The 21,036-nt window shown below is 62.0% G+C and overlaps 1 protein-coding gene across 2 annotated transcripts in view; it reads right to left on the bottom strand.

The window, feature by feature from the left end:
* NACC2 (NACC family member 2) overlaps positions 1-20,722 on the bottom strand; it is a 67,536-nt gene extending 46,814 nt beyond the window's left edge. For both annotated transcript variants that reach the window (XM_078436203.2, XM_078436205.2), the window contains exon 1: positions 20,612-20,722. The gene's annotated coding sequence lies outside the window, so the exon portion shown is untranslated. The remainder of the gene's footprint in view (positions 1-20,611) is intronic.
* Positions 20,723-21,036: the final 314 nt, after the last annotated feature.

The following is a 21,036-nucleotide window of genomic DNA, read 5'->3' as shown; positions in this document are numbered from 1 at the left end:
TCAGAAAAATCTGTATGTAAGGGGTGCCTGGCTGGCTCAGTTGGTAGAGCGTGAAATGGATCTCAAAGTTGTGAGTTCCAGATCCACACTGGGGGTAGCGTTTACTAAACAAAACAAACCAAACAGACAAACAAACAAACAAACAACAGTCGCGTCTGGGTGGCTCAGTAGGTTAAGTGTCTGACTTCGGCTCAGGTCATGACCTCATGACTTGTTGGTTCAAGCCCCCGCGTCAGGCTCTGTGCTGACAGCTCACAGCCTGGTGCCTACTTTGGATTCTGTGTCTTCCTCTCTCTCTGCCCCTCCCCTGCTTGCACTCTGTCTCTTTCTCTCTCTCAAAAATAAACATTAAAAAAACCCCACACAGGTAGGGGCTCCAGTACGGCTCAGTGGCTCAGTCTGTTAAGCATCCAACTCTTGGTTTCCGCTCAGGTCATGATCTCATGGTTCATGAAATTGAGCCCTGCATTGGGCTCTATGCACTGATAGCATGAAGCCTGCTTGGGATTCTCTCTGTCTCCCCCTCTCTGCCACTCCCCTGCTCATTCTCTCCCTCTCCCTCTCTCTCAAAAATAAATAAACTTTAAAAAAACTACACAAAAACATAAACAAAAACAAAAGATGCACAGGACTTGTAGGCTGAAAACTACAAAATGCTGATGAAAGAAATCTACATCTAAATAAATGGAGAGACATACCATGTTCATGGATGGAAAGATGACACAAGAAAGATTCTCCCCAAAGAATTCTCCCCCAATTTATACACAATTATTAACACAATCCTACCAAAATTCCAGCATATTTTTTTATAGATATAGACAAGATTGACCAAAAACGTATTATCAAAAGGCAAGGAACTAAAATAGGTGAGAGAATTTTTAAGAGGAATTCAGTGGAAGAAACCAACCCGCCTGATATAAAGACTTTCCAGACAGCTATAGTGACTAAGACAGCATGACTGACAGATCAATAACAGAATAGAGAACCCTGAAAAAGACCCACAGTTATGTCCAAGTAACTTTTTATAAAGATGCAAAAGCAATTCAGTAAAGGACAGTCAGCCTTTTCAGCAAACAGTGCTTGAGCCAGTGCATATCCAGAGGCAAACAAAATGAACCTCGACCTCACACTGTGTACAAACTTAATCCAAAAGAGATCGAGAACCTACACGTGTGACGTAAAACCGGAAAAAAAGGACAGGAGAATTAACTTCAGAATCTAGGGCTAGACACAACATTCTTCCCTAAGCAAAAACTCATAAACTTGACTTTATCAAAATTTTAAACTTTTGCTCGTCAAAAGACCCTGTTAGGAAGATGGAAAGACCGGCCGGGAGAAAATACTTGCAAAGCACATGGACGACCAAGGGTTAGTATACAGGCTACATAAAGAAGCCCCACATGTCAACAGTAAAACACAGTCCAATTAGAAAATCAGCAAAAGGAGCGCTTGGGGGTGCTCAGTCGGTTAAGGATCCAACTCTCGGTTTCGGCTCAGGTCGTGATCTCCCGGTTCGTGAGTTCGAGCCCCGTGACGAGCCTGGTGTTCACAGTGCAGAGCCTGCTTGGGATTCTCTCTCTCCCCTCCACTGCTCGCTCTCGTTCTCTCTCAAAATTAATACGATTTAAAACAAATCAGCAAAAGACACGGAGACGTTTCACCAAAGAGCACATATAGGTGGCAAACAGGCACACGAAAGATGTTCCCCGCCATCAGCCATCAGGAAACGCAAATTAACGCCACTACGAGATGGGCCACAAACTTATTAGAACGGCTACAGCCCCAACAGCAGCAACACCAAATGCCGGTGACGGAGGGGGACGATGGATCACTTACAGAAGAGACCAGGGTGGTGGCTGTCAGAGGCTACGGGGTGGGGGTGGGAGGGGCCCCGGGGGGCCTGTGGAGGGTGCACTGGGTCTCTCGGTAGTGCCACCTGGTCCAGTAACAGCTGTACTGAGATACCACAAAATCCAGCGGTTCCCTTTTATGAGCAAATAGCCTTCCCTACAGGGACGCACCACTTTGTTTTTCCGTTCATTCTGTACGATCCACAACTGCTCGTGAACCTAGGATTATCTCCAAATACAAAGTTAAAACCAAAACCCAAAAAGTGTCAGCGTGTCAATATCCCAAATCCTCGCTCACTGTAACACGCCATGCGAACATTAAACGGAACGAGCAGCATTCAGGTAGCTCTGCGTGATCAGTCAGCACGTGATGGAAACAGTGTTCGGACAGCAGGTACTTTACTCATCTGTCCTCATCACAGATCAGAGGAACACGCTCCCGGCCACTCTGACAAGGTGTGGCAGGCACACGCGTGTGTAGGACAGGCAGGCCCCCATCACCTTCCACTCGCAGCCCTCTCTGTCAGAGAGAAGTTAGTCACCCCCTTCCAAAGACATAACAACACGGGACAAAGAAGTGTGACTACAGGTCCAAGAATATCAAAGGGCGTCTTCTGTTACCAAGGGGAAAAGAGGTATCTTGTCTTAGAGGGAAATGGCTGTTTGTCCCAGCGTGCGGAAGGGGATGGTTCTGTCGATCAAGCATCTGACGCCGGCTCAGGTCACGACCTCACGGTTCCCAAGTTCGAGCCCCCCATCGGGCTCTCTGCTCTCAGAGCCCGGAGCCTGCTTCAGATCCTCTGTCCCCTCTCTCCCTGCCCCTCCCCTGCTCACGCACTCTCGCTCTCTCTCAAAAATATATAAACTTAAAAAAAAGCACCTAAAACTTCAAATGGACATATGGGAAACTGTAGGAGGTTTGCACAAAGTGATCTTTATTTCTCTTGCTTTGTAATACCTGTAAATAGGGGCGCCTGGGTGGCTCAGTCGGTTGAACGTCCGACTCCGGCTCAGGTCATGATCTCACGTCTTGTGGGTTCGAGCCCCGCTTCGGGCTCTGTGCTGATGGCTCGGAGCCTGGAGCCCGCTTCGGATTCTGTCTCCCCCTCTCTGTGCCCCTCCCTTGCTCACCTTCTGTGTCTCTCCGTCTCTCAATAATAAATAAATGTTAAAAAAAAAAAAAATTCAAGTTCTTCACTCCCAAAGCAGTGGCGTTTCCTCGCAAAGGCGTTCCTGATTTCCGAGACTATAATTATTCGATTAACAAGCACCCGGGCGAAAGCCAGGCGTCGTCCCACCGTGGAATGTTCATCTCTTCCGATGGCACTGATCTCGTCTTCTCCTGACTCTCCAGCCCGGTAGTTTCCCGGGGGCCCGCGGCCTCGGGCGTGTGAGTCGGGGCACGCGGGGTTTACCGCGGCGCCGGGACATCCCCACCGCACCTCCAGAACCGCCCCGGAGGCGGCCTCGGCTGCCCAGCCAGAGGCCTCCAGGGTTAAGCTTGAACTGTCAAGGGCCGTTCGTAGGAAGAGAATTCTCACACGTTCCCCTCCAGGAGACGGGTCTGTCCACACCGTCCATTTATGGTCTTCGTCTGGGGGAAAGAGCGATCACGGCCTCACGCGACGCTTCGGTTGCGTGCAGGGGTTAACCTCCTCCAGGCCGGCGCCATAGGGCTCCCTGGGAGACCGCCCGGCCCTGTCTGGCCATCAGCAGGTGCCTTCTGCTGCCCGGAAGCTGCCGGCCAGACAGGGACGCTGGTGTCTCCCGAGGAGGCGTGCCGCACGGCTCACCCCCAGCAAGGGGACCCCGTGTCCAGGCACCTTTCCTTGCGCGGAGGCGCGGGCCGCGGACCAAGGCCCCCACGGACCACGGTGGGTGGTGGCCGTGGGGCTCTGGGGCGGAAAACCCTTCCTCCCCCGGAGACCCACCGCCGGCCCTCTTTCTGTACACAGCGTGGAAACATTCCAAAGGGAACATTCTGTACATCGCGAGCGCCGTCTCCCTAGCCTCTCGGTTCAGAAGCAGAGACCTTGCTGGAGTCTCTTTCCCTTTCATGGCAGCGGAGCAGTCTGCAGTGCCCCCCCCCCCGCCCCCCATGCCCCGACGGAGCCGCCTGGGCTGGTTGTGCAGCCGAAAAGGACCCCCGGCTCCTGTGATCTGGGTTGGGGGGGGGGGGGGAGAGCCGGTGTCCCCCGCGGTCGAGGCCACTGGGGCCACCGGCCACACCCTCGCGCTCCCCCGCCGCGTCAGCCCTTAGATTGGTGCCCAAAAGGGGGGCAAATAGGGATTTCTGCGTAGTAGCAAAGGGAGCCCCGAAGGCTCTGGTCTTCCTGTCCTGTGGGACACTGAGCAATTCTGTGACCAACCGAACAACCAGACTCCAATACTCTTTCCTCGGCGACTAGAAACGCGCAGTTCCTCAATGCTCTTGCAACCGGCTTTCCTGTCCACACCACGGAATATTACTTAGCCTTAAAAAGGAGGCAAATCCCGACACCTGCTACAACCGGACGAACCTGGAGGACACCGTGCTGAGTGACGTCAGCCCGTCACAGGGGACACGTCCTGTAGGGGTGGATGCTCGCCGGAGGCCCTGGAGAGGAGTTGGAGCCACAGACACGGAGGGTGGGGGGGAGGGGGCCGGAGGCTGGGGCAGGGGAGGGTCCCAGGACAGAGTCCAGGCTGGGAAGGCGCACACGTTCTGGGGACGGAAGGGACGGCTGCACGACAGTGTGACTGTGCTTGACGCCCTTGAACTGTGCCCTTAAAAGCATGATAAATTTTATGTCATGTGTATTCTTCCATTAGAATTTTTTAAGTAATAATTTATCAGACCTCCGTGTGAAGGGTGCGAGAGTCAAATGTCAGGAACAGAAGAGAAACGTGACCTTTGGCGGAAGGATTCCAAGGAGGACACCAACAGCAGCGGCCATAAAGGGCATTGTTGGCAAACTGTACCAACCAATTTTCTCACTGAAATCGAGAATTCAAAAGATCAGCGCCAAGAAAAAAAAAGACAAGGAGGACGGAGAGATATTTACAATACCTGTAAAGCAAATTTGTGTGGTCAGGACCTTGAAAGAATTCTACAAGCCAATCAAGAAAAGGACAACTCAGCTGGGAGGGAGGGAAAAGCTGAGAACAGGCACTCAGGGGACAGCATCCAAAGGCACCGGAGAAGGAGGGAGGATTAGTCACCAGGGAGACGAAGCAGAGCCTCCAAGGGGAGGGAGGGGCCGGGGTGGGGGGTCAGCTACCTGTACCCCCCCCCCCCCGGGCTCACCCCCTACACACCAGGTCGTTCGGCAGAGGCCGTGCGTCTGCGCCCCGCAGCAGAACTGACCCCAGAGCCCATGACAGATTAGATGCTGGAAACATGGGGAGCGCCCCCCCCACCAAGGAACACCTGCCCACTAAGAACCTCTAGACAGCAGGTGCCACGGGGACTCAGGGACAGATGAAGGGAGCCTCGGCCCACTCCCTTACCCGGGATCCAACGGCACACCGTCCAGGTGCTAGGAGCTCGGCTGGCGGGCGGGCCGGGGGCGGGGGGGGAAGAGGTCTGGGGGGTGACACTTTGGCCCTGTCCACCTGCACCCCGGTCACACACTGATGTGTCAGCTGCATGAAAACAGATCGAACTCTGCGCTTAGGATCATGCACATTCCTGTGAGCTGCACGGCCAGGTGAGCGACGAGTCCGAGACCTGACTGGTGAACTTAAACGCCTCTGTGCGTGTGCCCGGCTAGCTCAGTCGGTAGAGCATGAGACTCTTAAACGCCTCTGTGCACTTCACTACCCAGAGGTGTGCTTTTTACGGGACAAAAACCAGGTAAGTGATGTCGCTCTATTAATAGCTTTCCGACGATGAAAATTTCCGCCACGTAGCTCAACAATCCACGCGCGGGTTTTTAAAAATAGTGTTGGCGGGCGGCACCGAGGCTGCGGGTACACATCCACACCCTGTGCTGTAGCAGCAGCCCCCCCCCCCCGGACGGCCACCCCCTCGGCCTAGAGCTCCCAAGGCCTCAGAACCCCATCTCCACGGGAGAGTGGACATACAGGCGGGAGGCTAGAAAATCCCAGGTCTTGTCACAATGGTCGAAATGTCCAGGTGCTATGCAGCATTTTTATCCGAGCTTGAGAGAAATGCCACACCCCCCTTTTACAGGTAGGGAAACCGAGGGTCTGCGTGGGGAGCCAACTGGCTCGCTGGCCCAGGAACTTGACCTGAATCTCGAGAGTGGACATCAGGCCTCCTGGTGCAGACAGAACCCGGGCACCAAATGTTCCTGGGCCACAAGCCGCTGAGGGCACGTGCACCAAAGGGACCCACCCCAGTGCCGGAGAGCAAGGGGGACAAGGGTCCAAGCTCAGGGTCCTGGGCGTCGTCGGCCGCGTGGGGGCGGAGGCAGGTGGGGCCAGAGCCCCAACCCCGGGGCACAACCCCCCCACCAGCCTGGGCCCCTCCAGGGACAGGTGGCCGGGAGCCCCTGGGAGCAGCGAGGGAGCCGCAGGGGAGCCTGGGGGCTGACGCGCAGGACCACCATCCGTCCCAAAGCCGGGAGAGCCGGGGCCACTGCCGCCAGCCACAGCCACCGCCACAGCCACCGTCACCACATGCTGCAGCCGCTGCCGCACCTCTCTGATTCCCTAAGGGTTCCCCGGGGAGCACTGAAGGTAAATATGTTAATTTGACTTCAATCACGGCTTTTTAAAACAAAGTGCACGCTCTATCGGTTTAGGGCACGGAACCTGAAAACTACTCACTCGAACGTCTGGGCATTCCATCCTGGGCAAGGACACTGACCACGAGGGGCCAAGGGGACGGCCGAGGGGGCACCAGGGGAGGCCGGCCCGCCAGCTCCCCCGTGAGATCAGCCCCCTGTGCCGCTGCCTGGCTGCTCACAGGGGACACTTCCCACCAGCACAAGGCTCGACTCGGGCCCATGCAGGGGGAGCAGGGCCCGCAGACCACGGGCTGCCCGGGACGCGCTTGGGACAACCCAGGACGGCCCGAGGCCTGCCCAGGTATGGCCTGGAGGAGGGACACCGGCCGCCCCTCCCGCCTCGGCTGGCACTGGAGCAAGCTTGGGAGTGAGCTTCCAGCAGCCACTGGGACGGAGGTGGCAGGCCAGGCCCACTCTAGAGCAGAGTCCGCTTGGGCCCCTCCTCCCTCCGTCGCCCGCAGGGCTCTATCCAGGGAAGCTGCGTGGCCGCCGGCCCTCCCCGAGTGTCAGCCCACTGCCCCGGAGTCTCAACAACAGCCATCAACTCTCCATTTGGTGCCTGGACCGCCCCCACCCCCACCCAGACGGCACAGAACTTAGCCAACAAAGGACACTTTGTGGTGAGCTCCTGCTTGTCCCATTCTGGGGGGCCGGAGGTACATCAGGTCAGGGGGCTCCTCTCCAGACACACGGGGGGCACTCTGACACCCCAGGCAGAAGGGGCCCGGGGAGAGGAGAGCAGCCAGATACCCGAGCTGGCGGCCAGCAGCCCCCACCCAGCAAAGCCCCGCAAGCAGCAGGCGGGCACCGCGGCCCCCAGATGGGGCATTTTGGGGTGACAGGGCGGGAAGTCAGTGACAGGCAAACAGACGGCCTTTCCAGCAGTGGTTCAAGAACAAGTAACCAGCCACACTGCTGTGTTGTTCATCACCGCAAGGACAGCGTTTCTGGGCCCCGGGGCCGCCCTCCCTGGCACGCAGCCACGAGCCCAGCCCCAGGAAGGCCCAGGCCGGACCCAGTGTGTGTTCGTCCCAGCCACCTGAGCAACAGGACAGGCCTGGGGACGGCCTAGGGAGGCCAGCCCCTCCCTGTGCCCTCCAGGAGGCCCGGGGATGGCTAACCCCGTGGGTGCCTGCTCCCATGAATGGAAGAGGCTGACCTAGAACACCACAGCCCAAGGTCAAGGATCAAGCAGTCTCGGGGAAAAGAAACAACATGTTCACACATGTTCATATATCCCAGGGCCGACAAGGGACGTGGGAAAGGCTTCCCAAGGACAGACACCAAACCAAGCTCAGGACCAAGACGCCCACCTTGGGACCCTGCAGGATCCCAAGCCGCTGGAAACCCAGAGGGGAAAGAGGCCAGCCAGCTCCTCAGGGGCTCTGGCGGAGGTAGGACGGGGGTCAGCGGGCGAACCTGGCCCGCCCACATTAGCCAACAACCTGCAAACGTTGCCCCCGGGGCCACCTCCCCTGCCCCAGGAACTGGCGAGTGCCCTGTCCCCGCAGGGGTGGTCCAGATGCACGGGGTGAGGGTCCCGAGGCGTCGAGGCTCAGGCGTGCAGGGCGTCTGCATCCACCTCGGGCTCTAACCAATTCCCTCGTGAGGGTTCTTGGAAATCAGTGACTGTAATGTAATCACAGCTGCTGGGGCTCTGAACAAGCCCGCTCAGTGGCTCCGTTCGTTTATAATTATTACGAAAGCACAGTTAAGAAACAGCGAGGAGAAACGGAAACCTTCAGGAATACCCAACAGCCGGTGGAGGGGCGGCCCCACCTTGTGGCCATGCCCTCACCGGCCACCCCACCACCCCGCCCAGGACGAGGACACCCGGCCCCTTCCTGCTGGCCCCTCGCGGAGCCATCCCACCCCACCCTGACCCAGCTACCCGGTCCAGGCAACCGGGAGCGCCAGGGCGGGGCAGGGCTGCGAGGGCAGCCGGCGACCCCCTTGCCCAGGGGCCCTGCTGTCTTCACCCCAGCCCACCTGGAGCGGCCCCCTGGCACCCGCAGAAAACCATCAGCGGTGGGGGGGGGGGGGGCAGTTATCCCTACACCCCCTCAGCTCTTGGACCCAACGCCTCCGGGCCTCATTTCCCTTCCACAAATTGAGGGGAGAATCAGATACTCTCCAGAGACCATGGGTCCCGGCGTGACCCGCCAGCAGCTCAAAGCAAAACCATGACTGCCCAGCACCCCTGCAGGCAGGGGGAGGGGAGAGGAAGGGCTTCTCCTAAAGGGGCCACAGGGGTCCGACACAAGGAAGGCAGCCGGGAGTGCTGTCCCAAGCCTCGCGGCCTGGAGCTGGTGGCTGAACCTCTCGGGCACAGTTCACCGGCCTCCTCCTGGTGCCCGTGGACAGTACAGCGGCCTGACCCCTGGGGAAGGCTGACCTGCGAGTCTTCTGCCTGGGGGTGCCCTGAGTCACCCCAAACAAAACAGGAGCCAAGGAGAGGCCCCCCCATCCGCCCCAGGCGGTGCCTCCCTGCCTGCAGGGTGACCCCACTCCTGGGGCCGCGGGTGGGAAGGCCTGGGCCTCCTGGACCCCCAGACACAGGCCCACGGCGCTCACTGCCCCTCAGCGGCCGGCAGGCCACCGCAGAGCCCGGGCCCCCGCCCTTCTCCCCCTTGGGTGGGGCTGGCTCGCAGGGGTGTTTGCTTCCTTCTCCCCACAAAGAAAACCACGCATTTTCCAAGAGCGGCTGGTTTTCTCTTGCTAACTGTACCCTCACCCTCACGGATGGCCCACTTTACCACTAGGGTTTTGTGCTGACTGCCTCAATCCCATCAAGTTTTGGAGCAAGAGGAATGATCCCGTGTTTTCCAGCTGCAGTGACTCGGGCCCCATCTGACCCGTGCAGACACGACAGCGATCATGCCCATCTCCTCTGTCCCCACGAGTGTGCGGGCCTGGCCCCGGGCTGGAACCCCCCCGCGACACTCCTCTGCTCCGAGATGGAGCCACCCCGGGCGGGAGGTCAGAGGACCAGGGGGGCCCTACCCCAGCCCGGGGGACAAAGGGACATGTCCCTGCTCGGGGGGCCGGCTCTGCCGTTCCTTCCAAGGCCAGGGCTGGCAGAAGGAGGGGGCAGCAGTCGTGCAGAACGGGGAGCGGGACCTTCACTCCTGTACTGGCTGAGGGTCCCCCCAAACCACATCCCCCCAAATCCCACCTCACAACGGGATCTCAGCCGAAACCAGCAGCAGATGCCAGGTTAAGAAGAGGCCTTACTGGGTTGAGGGTGAGCTCTATACCCAACAGCTGGTGTCCTTCTGAAAAGCAGGCGTGGACACATGGGACGCACAGAGAGACAGGAGGGATGTGGTCGTGTGCTGAGGACGCCCGCAGCGGCCAGAGGCTGGGAGGGAGCACGGCCCGGTGACAGTCTGACCTCCGGACCCAGGCGGACACAGAGTCCTGCTGTTTGGACCCCCCCCCCCCCCCAAGCTCGTGTTCAGCAGCATCAGGACCCGCACACACCCGCCCCACCGACATCGACCTTGACCCCGGCTCGGAAGCAATGGGAAGCCACTGGTTTTCCAACTTGGACAATGTCTGCCAAGAACGAGGGCGGCCAGGCGTGCTCTGAGTCCGGGACGCCTCCTCACTGCCCGCCACAGCCCCGCCAGCTCAGAGCCTCCAGAAGCGGGGCCCCGAGGGGCCTGGCCGCTCACCCGCCTCCGGGAGCAGCTGGTCCCGACAGGACCACAGCGTCACCCACTCCGGCCCCCTGGGCCTGAGACCCAAACCCCCCACTGCACACAGGGTCCCGTGTGGCCCATCACTCCCCCCGGAGACACACAGACAGACCCGGGCTGGGAGGCGTTGCGCGAACCTGGCCTGCGTTCCAGAGTCAAGGGCACAGGAGCCAGGGAAAGACCACAGAAGCTTCCAGACTAAAGGAGCCTAAAAGACACAATAAGACTGAAACACACGGAGCGCCTGGGTGGCTCAGTGGGTTACGCGCCCGACTTCGGCTCAGGTCACGATCTCGCAGTTCATGAGTTTGAGCCCCGCGTTGGGCTCTGTGCTGACAGCTCAGAGCCTGGAGCCTGCTTCCGATTCTGTGTCTCCCTCTCGCTCTGCCCCTGGCCCTGACTCTCTCAGGAATAAACAAACATTAAAACAAATTAAAAAAAAAAAACAAACCTCAACCACATAAGAGCATACCTACGCTCACAGCAGCATTATTCACAAAGCCAAGAAGCAGAAACGATCCAAGCATCCATCGACAGGCAAACGGAGAAGCAAGCGTGGTCGACCCGCCGTGGACCCGGCGTGGACGCCCCTCAGCCGTAGCTCGGCCGCGGATGCCCCCGGAGGACACGCGCTCCGTGAGAACGGCCAGACGCCAGGGACGAACGCCGTAGCATCCGCTCACCTGCGACCCTGGGGCGGCCGGACCCACGGACACAGAGAGGGGAGCTGGGGGCCGGGGGCTCCTATCTGCCCGACGAGCGGTCCCGGGACGGAGGGCGGCCACTCGCGGGGCGCCCCTGAACTGCACGCGTCAAACGCTCGGATGGTGGACGTGATGCTCTGTATCGTTCAGCACAGTAAAGGAGGGAGAGGGGAAGAAAATTCCAGACGTGGGGAGGGGGTGGGGGGAGGGGAGGGGGCCGGTGGGACCAGGGGGAGCCTGGGGAGGGGGGGGTCCGTGTGTAACGGGGCAGAGTCCAGTCTGGGAAGACAGACGCGTTCTGGGGACGGACGGAGGGGAGGGGGCGGCTGCCCGACAGCATGAATGCACCTGACGCCCCTGAACTGTGCCCTTAAACTGGTTAAGGTGGTAAGCTTTATACATACGGTAACTAGGATTTAAAAAAAAATTTTTTTAATGTTTTTATTTATTTTGGAAAAAGAGACAGAGTGTGAGCGGGCAAAGGGGCAGAGAGAGAGGGAGACACAGAATCCGAAGAAGGCTCCAGGCTCCGAGCTGTCAGCACAGAGCCCCACGCGGGGCTCGAACCCACAAACGGCGAGATCATGGCCTGAGCCGAAGCCGGACGCTCAACTGACTGAGCCCCCCAGGCGCCCCTAGGATTTTTTAAATTAAAACTTTAGGGATGGATGCCTGGGAGGTTCAGTCGGTCGAGTATCTAACTCTTGGTTTCAGCTCAGGTCATGATCTTGAGGTCCGTGGGTTCGAGCCCCACGTCGGGCTCTGCGGGTCGGCCCCAAGCCCAGCCAGTAAAAGCCTTCAGAAACGAGTCTCTGAATGTGGCCAGGACCCTCTAGGACCTTCTGAGCTGCAGCACGCCCAGCAGCTGGGGGAGGGGAAGGCAGAGGAGTGCCCCCAAACACCCCAGGGGCCTCCCAAGAAGAACTCGGGCCTATTCCCAAGGATGCTCGGTGGAGGGGACTTCCCATTTTCCTGGGTTATCGAGAACCTGACAAGGGACCCAGAGCAAAACCACGGGCCAGCCTCCCACAGCCTCGGGGCCCTCACTGCTGTGCTCCAGCCTGGCCCAGGTCGGTCTGCGTGGCTTGGAGCGATGTGGGGAGAGACCAGGGACCCTGCTCCTCCGCCAAGAAGCACCTGAGGCCCCCGTCACAGCTCTCCAGAGCCAGCCGCCTGCTTCTCGGGGTCCCGGGGCCCCTCAAGATCCTGGCTCGTGTGGTCCCGAAGGACAGCACAGCCTCTCGGCTCCCGTGGCCCGCAGCCGGGACGCTGTGGCCCTCCCACCTCCTCCGCTGCATCATTTCCCCTCATCAGCTTACTTTCCTTCTAGGGGGAGGAAGGAGGAGGCTCCGGGGGCCTCTAAGGTTTGGGATCCAGCACCCGGCCAGGCCCAGCCCCGAGGGCTCCTCTGGACGACACGCCTTTCCTTCCCTGGCCCTTCACATGACAGGGGCTGGCCGACTAAACTGGGTTACAACAATTAACACAAATTCTGCCGCCTGTCCCAAAACTTACATAACCGCAGACACTGTGCCTCAGGAAACTTCCTCCGCCCATGGCCCCATTTCCTGCCCTCGACCCCGGGCTTTGGTCCTGGAAACAAAGCTGCTCCTAGATTCCCCAGCTGGTACTGGCCCTCCAGCCCTGCCAGCCAGTACTCGTCGGGGCAGCAGCCTCTGTCTGCGTGTCTGGCTGCCCACCCTCCCAGGCCAGCACAGGGCCAGCCCCCCACTTCCCAAACAGCACCCCCTCCCCTCCGGCACCAAGGGGTTTCTGTGACCTCCGCACACCGGACAGCGTCCCCCCAGATTCACGTCCACCCAGGACCTCAGAACGGGACCTTACTTGGAGTCTGGGTCTTTGCAGATGTGATCGGTTAAGGACCGAGACGACACCGTCCTGGGTTGAGGGCGGGCCCCGCATCCCGTGACGGGTGTCCTCGTAAGAAGAGGGAAATTTGAACACAGACACAGAGAGGGAGGGCGGCCATGTGACAGCCGAGGCAGAGGTGGCAGGGACGGGTCTACAAGCCAAGGGACGCCAAGGACCTCCGGCACCACCAGACGCCGGGAGAGGCCAGGTTCTCCCCTGGAGCCTCCAGAAGGGGCCAGGCCTGCCCCCTCCTTGACTTTGGACCTGCGGCCTCAGAACGGCGGAGGGGATACGTTTCTGTCCTTTGAAGCCACCAGCTTTATGGTCACTTGTTGCCTGGGCTCACACAGCCTGCGCCCTCCCTGCCTGTTGGCAAATATCACTGCTCTCCCGGGGCGGACAGACCCCATGGGGCGCCCCAGAGCAGCAGTCACAAAACGGAGGGGGGCACCACAGAGGGGAAGGAGCTTGGCAGGGAAGAGAGCAGCACCGCCTCATCACGGCCGGGTCACGGCACGCACCAGCACACTGGGGACGGCCCCCACCCTCCAGCGAGAGCGTCTGTGCGTGGAGCCCACGAGGCACCTTTCCGGGGCCATCTCGGTGACCAGAGAGTGGGCGGTGCCCCACTTCCGTTTCTCCTTCAAAGCTCTTCTCGCTTGTGGGGAAACTGAGGCCCAGGGAGGCCACGGTAGCACAGCACACAGTAAGGAACAGCGCTCAAAAATCCCGAGATGAGACTCGCTCCGAACCTGGATTCTGCAGAAAGTGGCCGCTCGGCTGAGAACGGCCCCGAGTGGCCCCGACAGGATCGTGGGGATGGTCACGGCCCCGTCCAGTCCCAGCGGCCCCCAAAACCCTGTCCTCTTCCTGCCTGTGTGGCCCTGAGGGGGAGAGAGCCTCCCATCCACACGGGGGGGGGACGTGTGCTCGGTCCCAGGCTCCCTGGCCCTGCCCATATGTGACCACGTGCACGGGAAATGCAGGAGACCCGAGGTCTCCGGGGCACCACGGATTGCCAGGCGGACCCTACTTCTGGGGACCCGTAAATGGGCTCTTCTGCCATGAGGGGTCACGGATCTGTACTCCACACTGGCCCCGCCCAACTTCTTCTAGACGGTGGGAGAGAGAGGACATTGGGAAGGGATCGCAAAGCCATGAAACTAGAGCCCCCCCGCCCCCCCGTCAGGACCAGCTGGGGGCTGGCGACGGAGGGAGCCGTCCTCAGACTCTGGCCACCTCGCAGATCCACAGGCCGGCCGCACGTCCCTCGAGGCCGCCCCAAGCCCCTCCTGCGAGCCGCAAAGCCGGTCAGGGTGACGGCCTAGAGCAGCCAGAGGCGGAGCCGGGTCTGTGACCTCAGTCCCTTCCTCGGGGACTCACCCGAACCCCAGAGGCCACCGCAGCAAACACCACCGGCTACTTGTAGTGGACAGGGAACTCAGGGAGGGCCCGGCCCCGGCACGGAGGCAACGCGAGCCCAGCAAACCTCACGGAGCCCGGCAGCAGCTTGGACGAGAGCCACGCCAAAGCCTCCACCGCGTCCACTCTGCCCCCGGCTCCCCGGGTCCCTCAGCGTCCCCACCCCCGCCACCCCCATGTGCCCCACGCCCATCCTGGGAGAAGGTTCCCGGAGGAGCCAGCGGGCGATTTGCATAATATTCTTTGCAAGTTACTATCAGCCTCTGATAATGATCTCGGCATAGCGTGGAGCGCTGAGGCGGCTGTTACAACACTAAGTAATCATATTTTAAATTATGTTTCCCTTTATAGCAAGGTGTTGCAAAAACACACAGACATGAAATCTGTCTGTAGCAGCCCCACTGCCAAGCACCTGACCAGCTTCCCAGTGGCGGCTGTGACTGCAGCACCGGGGCCCGGGAAGCCCAGACACCAGGGGCCACACGTCACCCCCGGGGCCCCAGCCCCATCGTCACCGGGGCCAGGGGGCCCTTCCCGGCAGGGGCGCGTCTACACGGGGTCATTCACGGGGCACCTACCGCCCACTCTTGCCGGGGGTCCCGACTGCCCTGGCAGGCTCTCCCTTCCCACCCTCCCCGGCCCCGGCCTCACGCTGGAGACCCCAGTGCCCCGGGGGGGAGGGGGGCCAGACTTCATGGGATCACAGGCAATACACAAGCCTAAGAACTCAAAAGTCTAGGCTTTGGTGCCACAGGCCCTTCTAAGGTTGCGGCCTGGCCAGGCTCACCCGTCACCCCTCACCCAGCGTGCGGGCAGGTGGGCTTGTCCTAGACTGTCGCACCTCCGTACCCCAGATGCAGCCCGTGGTGCCTCCGACAGCCCGGGGGGCCGAACGTCATGGGCGACCCGGTGCCTGGGGGGGGGATGGCGAGGGCCCGAACAGACGCGGCCCCTGGGGCGGCCGTGGGGGGGGGGCGCCGGGAGCCGCAGGGGCGTCCGCCCTGCTCAGAAGGGGACCCCCACAGAAGAGGCCACGTGCCCCCTGCTCTCCTCTCCTTTCATCTGGGAGCGGGGGCCACCACTCAACCTTTATTTTCTTAAAAGCTTTTTTTTTTTCTTTTTTATTAAAAAAAATCCAATTATAGCACAAATCTCTCAGCAGGGGTCAGTGTGAAATAAGAATGGCCAGAGTTAATGGACATGACACAGGCAAGATTAATGCCTAAAGGGCTTCGGAAGTTGTATGATGCAGATTTCATTAACATTTTAATTGTAATGTATCTTTTTAATCTTCCCTCTCTAATGGCTTTATATCCAAAAACAGGGAAGAAAAAACTGCTGACGACAACAAAAAGTATCAATATACAAAATTTAACAAAGGCGCTTAGCAGCGCAATGGAAACTAAATTAAATGAGCAAAACTATGTTAACATCGTGATTTTTCTAACGGCACAAAAGTCAGGAATGCGGCAAAGGCGGTTACTTCTCCCTTCTTGGCACAGAGACAGCGATGGGGCAAAAAACAGGAGACAGCGGGGCAGCAGCCGCGGGCGCAGGTACCGCTGAGACCCGGACCCTTCTGCTCCTGACCCGCAGGCCGGGGCAGCACCCACAGTCCAGACTGCCGGCCGCGTCCAGGAGCCGGAGGGACGGAGGAGGGACGCACCGTCCAGAGGACACCAGCCATCAGGGCGGAAGGCCCCCGCTGATGTGCGAAGGGGAGGGGACATCTAGGGACATCACCGTAACACGGCGGGCATTTTGCGGGGCAAAGGCTGGGGTGGCGGATAAGCGGGCATCCGGCCCCCAACAGCCACAGCGAGGGACCCGGGCAGTCCTGGCCAGCCGGCTCCAGCTCTCAAAGAGAGCGAGCGTTTCCACAAATACACCTGCTTCTGACTACCGAGGGCCCTGCAGATTTTTATTTTCAATCAACAAACACTCAGAGTCCCAAGCCTGTCGCCTGTGGCTCTATCTGATGGCTTGCGCCCCCCTCCCCGACGTGCCTTTTCTCTGCAACAGCCCCCACACCGTGCCTCCCTCGGGGACCTGCTGGCTGGGCCTGGGGGCCGGCCAGCCCAGGGCCCGGGACACAGTGCTGCGGTCCTGCTGATTGCTCAAACCCAGTGACTATATATGGGCACTTTCAGGCCTCTGCGGTCTCCGCCCCCGACCTGCCCGCTTCCCAGGCACACAGGCAGGCGCTAGGCGGGGCCCATCCATGGCCATGTGCCCTCCTGGATGCCAGGGCCCAGGGCCGAGGGGGAGGGGGAGATTCCTTCAGAGACCCAGAGCCAGCCTCTCCTCCCCCCCTGGGACCAGAGAACAACGCCTCGGAGGAAAGTATGTCTGTGCCCTCCCTGGAGACTGAGAAGCAGCCTCCCCTTAAAGGGCCATGTGCTTCTCACTGGCTGCGGCCCACTCACAGGGAGGGGGCATCCCGGGAGGGCCTCCAGGCTGGGCCCGACCTGCACAGAGGCCCCAGGCCGGCCCGCTCACCTTCAGCCTCCAAGCAAACAAGGAAGCTACCGCTCAGCATTGGAACTCACAGGCCAGGGTGGGGCTCAGAGAGGCCGAGTTACGCATCCAAGGTCACACAGCTCCAGGCGGGATGAGACCTGGGAGGGACCCCGGAGTTCGTGCTCACAACCGCCCCCCCTTCCTGAACCCAGGCCAGGGAGGGGCCCGGAGAGCCCAGGGTCACGGTCGGAGCCCCTCCATCCATTCCCCCGCTCAGATGTGCTCCCGCCGCCCTTGTCCTCAAGGGCACTGCCCCACTCTGAAGATGCTAACCACAGAGGCGGCCACCAGGGAGCCCCACTCCAAAGTCCACGTCCCAAACATCAACGGCTGCCACTTCCAGCCACCTCTGCGTCCGCCCCCTCCCCCCCACGGGCCGCCAGGCCCTCGCCCACGGGGCCCACTTCCAGAACCCAGCACTTGAAAGGCCAGAGGCCACCGTGGAGGAGGAGGCCCAGCTCCCAGCAAGCAGCAGCTGCAGGTAGCACAGGAGGGAGCCGTGGGCAGCCCGGAACCAGTGTCCACAGAGCCCGAGGCCAGGCCTGGTGAGAGCAAGCACTTGCGAAAAGAGAAGCAGAGACGGCCAGGATCCCTGCCCTGCCCTGCCCTGCAGGCGAGCCTCTGGCCTCACCAAGCTGAATGCTCTCCCCGGCCTGCAGCCAGGTCCCCTGGAGCCCAGGTCCGAGTCCGGGGAGGACGCGACCCTTCAGGCACACCCGAGGTGGCAGCAGGTCACGGTGTGGGGTCCGCACATCTCTGAACTGAGGCGGACACACAGACAACTGACTGGAGCCCCCTGCTCATCAAGAGGGCACGAGGGAGGGGAGCAGGCCAGGCAGGGCTGACGCGCGGTGCTGGACAGGGGCTCCGGGGGGGGGGGGCCCGGGGCCCGGCCCGGCCTGGGCAGAGGAGAGGCCCACAGGAGCCAGCCCTGCACAGGCCCTGTGCCCACTCCCCGGCCCCGGGCAGACCCCTCACCCAACCAGACTTTACAAGCCCCCAAAAGTGGGGCCGCCCAGAGCTGGAGAAGCTCAGGATCCAGCCAGGGACACCAGGGGCACCTGTTCCTGCCTTGGAACCACCCCCCCACACGCAGTGGCACCACACCACAGGCTTTGCTCCCCTTCAAAAGACCAGGGCTGGAAGACCGGCCCCGGGTTCCTGAGCCCAGGGCACCCCTGAGGGACAGCAGCCTCGAGAACGAGCCAGGTGGCCAACAGGACTCTGAACCGAACGTCAGCTCGTCGCGTCCCACGAACCTAGTCGAACTTCCCAAGTATGCCCGTCACACCGGGGTCTGTCAAAGGCCCTGGTTCCCGGGAAAACACGCGAGTGTGCCGGGGCGAGGGGCCGTGATCTGGGCTGCAGTCCACACGCGGACAGTTGGGCAGACACTCACCACGCTGCCCCCGGCCAGGGTGGCTTTGGCCACCCTATGGTCTCTCGGGACAACAGAACCCGGGCAGAGCCCAGGCAGGGGAGGCCAAGGTGAGCTGGAAGAGGGCCCATGGGGGCTGGGCCACGGCGGGGGGGGGGGGGGGGGGGGTGGTCTCAGGGCACTGACGCTCTCGCCCTCGTGGATGGCAGGTGCTGCCGCCCGTCAGGGGAAGCCCGGGGCCCGGCCTGGGCGGCCCATCCCCAACTCTGCACTCGGGGGAGCTCAGACCTCAGAGGCAGGGGTGTGGGGTGGAGCCCTGGGAACTCTCCTTGCCACGGTTCTTATCCCCTGTCCCACCAGGGGTACGGGGCCCCCCTCAAGCCATGACGCAAGGCAGGCAGGACCCGAAGGCAAGGACGCACGAAGGGCCCGGCTCAGGGCTTGCCGTCACCCCTTCCGTGAGTACCTCGTGCTCGCTTTAGCTGGAAACCAGAGAAAGCTTTGAAGGATTTTGCCGAAAGTGACCCAGGAGTCCAGCCTCCCAGAGACGGCCTCTCTGGGCGCCCTGGCACACCCTCCAGCGGGTCCACAGTGACGATCCCGAGACACCCCCGTGCGGCCCGGTGCTCCCAGGTCAGGGGTGCGCCAGGAGTACGTGCTGCCCCCCTGCTCAGGAGGAGGCTCTAAACGGCTGCAGGAGAGAAGGGGCAAAGTCGCCCCAGGGTCAGCGTGGTGTCAGACGCCCCGTCCAGCCCGGCCTCTGCCCGGGCCGTGACCACCGACAGCAGGTCTCCGGCCACTGAGAGATGACAAGTGATATCTTCTACCTGCGGGCTCCTTCCAGCAGCCTTCACGGAAGAACGCGGGGGCCCCGCACCTCGCTCTCACCTCCTTCTATTTCCTTCACTCAGGCTCCAGCCAAGGTACCACCCAACCCTGGAATGACCCTATTGAAATGCCAACGGGCCTCCTGGGAGGGACGGGCACCACAGGGGGCCACAGGAGCAGGGACAAGGTGATTCGTTGGAAGGGGAAGGCAGTGCCCGCTGCCTGACCCTTTACCTAACTCCTTCCTGCCAGGCTGTTTCCTCACCTGCGAAACGGAGCCAATAACACAGCCTACCTCTCCTGGCGCCCTTGCCAGGCTTAAATGACAATAAGTGTGGAGAGCCACCTCCCGCCATCACCTGGGCAAACTGGAGAGAGGGAGGGGAGTGGGGTCAGGGGCTCAAGAGGAGAGGAGGGGGGTGGGGAGTCAGGGGCGGCGAGAGGGAAGACCAGGGGAGAGACCCACACCAGCCCAGCCCAGCCCAGCGCAGCCGGGCGCAGGAAGAGGAGGGTGGCTGACCGCTGCTGGCACAGTGGAGTGCTTGCGGGCTGCTCACAAAAAGCAGCCTTACGGGATGGTGGGCACACGGAGGGCAGAGAGGATGGCTACCTCCAGCACCCGCCCCCCCTCCCAGGATGGGCTGGACTAGGACAGCCAGGGGACACACACAGCCAGGTGCCCAGTGAGTCCGAAGAATTACCACTGGAAAGAAGGCGCCCGACTGCCTATGTGCCCAAAACATCCCAGATCTAGAGGCCCCCGGGGGGGGGGGGGGGGGGGGGAGGCAGTGGGAATGGTCTATAAAGCCAGGTCCAACGGACCTACCACCGGCAAATCCACAGGTTTAATTAAAGGGCATCAGGACAGAGTTGGTAATCACCAGCCCCAAGACCAAACTTCTGAGAAGCCCGGAAGAGGGGACCCGGAGGTGACCTCTGACCTCATGCCACCCCCCCCACCCCCCACCCCCCCCACACACACACATCAACGCGGCAGACTTCGGAAGAGCCTGGGTCGCCTGCCCGGGCCATGGGCGTGGGCAGCGGGCTCAGAGGTCACCTCTGAGCTTCCTGGATAAGGGGCTTGGGCGACAAGACCTCCGCTCCGCAGGGTGGGCGCAGCGGGTGACAGGTGCGAGCCCCCCCTCCCGGGGCAGCCGGCGCCCAGGTTCTCCCCAGGCTGGCGTCCGCACGGGGCAGGAACGGGGGTGCGGGGGGGGGGGGGGGATGGGGTGGGCGGGCAGGGGCGCCCGGGGAAAGGGGGCCCGCGGGGACCTGGAGGGAGAGGCGGCGGCCCGGCGGATGCGCAGCCGCGCGGCCGGCCTCGGACCCCGACCCCGGCCTCCACGCCGGGGCCGGAGGCCGGGCGGCCCGGGCGGCCCGGCGCGGGGGAGGCGCCCGGGGCCCCAGCTGGGCGCGGGCGCGGACCGGCCGCCTCCCGGGCCGGGCCGCGCCGCCTCCCCCGGGCCGGGCGGGCGCGCCGCGCGAACTTGGGCTGCGGGCGGCCGGCGGGCACTGCGGCAGGGAGGCGGCCGGGCGCGCCGCGGAGTTTGCGGGAAGTGCGGCGGCGGCGAGCCGGCCGGCGGCGCCAAGTTGGGCGTACCTGCGGGCGCCCGGCCCGGTCCGGCCTGCGGCGGCAGGAAGTCTCGCGTCCCCGCGCTCCGGCTCACATGGACTTTCTCCGGCCTCGCCCAGCACCGGCCGCACCGCGGCGGGCGGGGCGCGGGGAGGCGCCGCGGGCCGTTTAAAGGGACAGCGCGCCGGCCGCGCGCGCGCACTCGCCGCCCCGGGGCGCGCCGCCCCGCCGCCAGGTGGGAGCCCGGGTGGGCGGGGGGAGGTGCCGGCGGGGGGAGGGGGCGCCGGGCGCGGGGTGGGAGTTGTCCCGGGGCGGGGGCCGCACTCCTCGGCCCCTCCGCGCCGCCTTCCCCGGCTTCGCGCGTCCGGCCGTGCGCGGGACGCTGGGCCGGGCCCGACCCACACCACCCCCCCCCCGCCCCCCCCTCCGCCCCCCCCCCCCCGCCCTCCAGG

Source organism: Panthera onca, chromosome D4, assembly GCF_046562875.1.
Source record: "Panthera onca isolate mPanOnc1 chromosome D4, mPanOnc1 haplotype 2, whole genome shotgun sequence".
NCBI classification, from domain to species: Eukaryota; Metazoa; Chordata; class Mammalia; order Carnivora; family Felidae; genus Panthera; species Panthera onca.
Note: the sequence above shows the minus strand (reverse complement) of the source record. Positions and strands in the feature narration are given on the sequence as shown.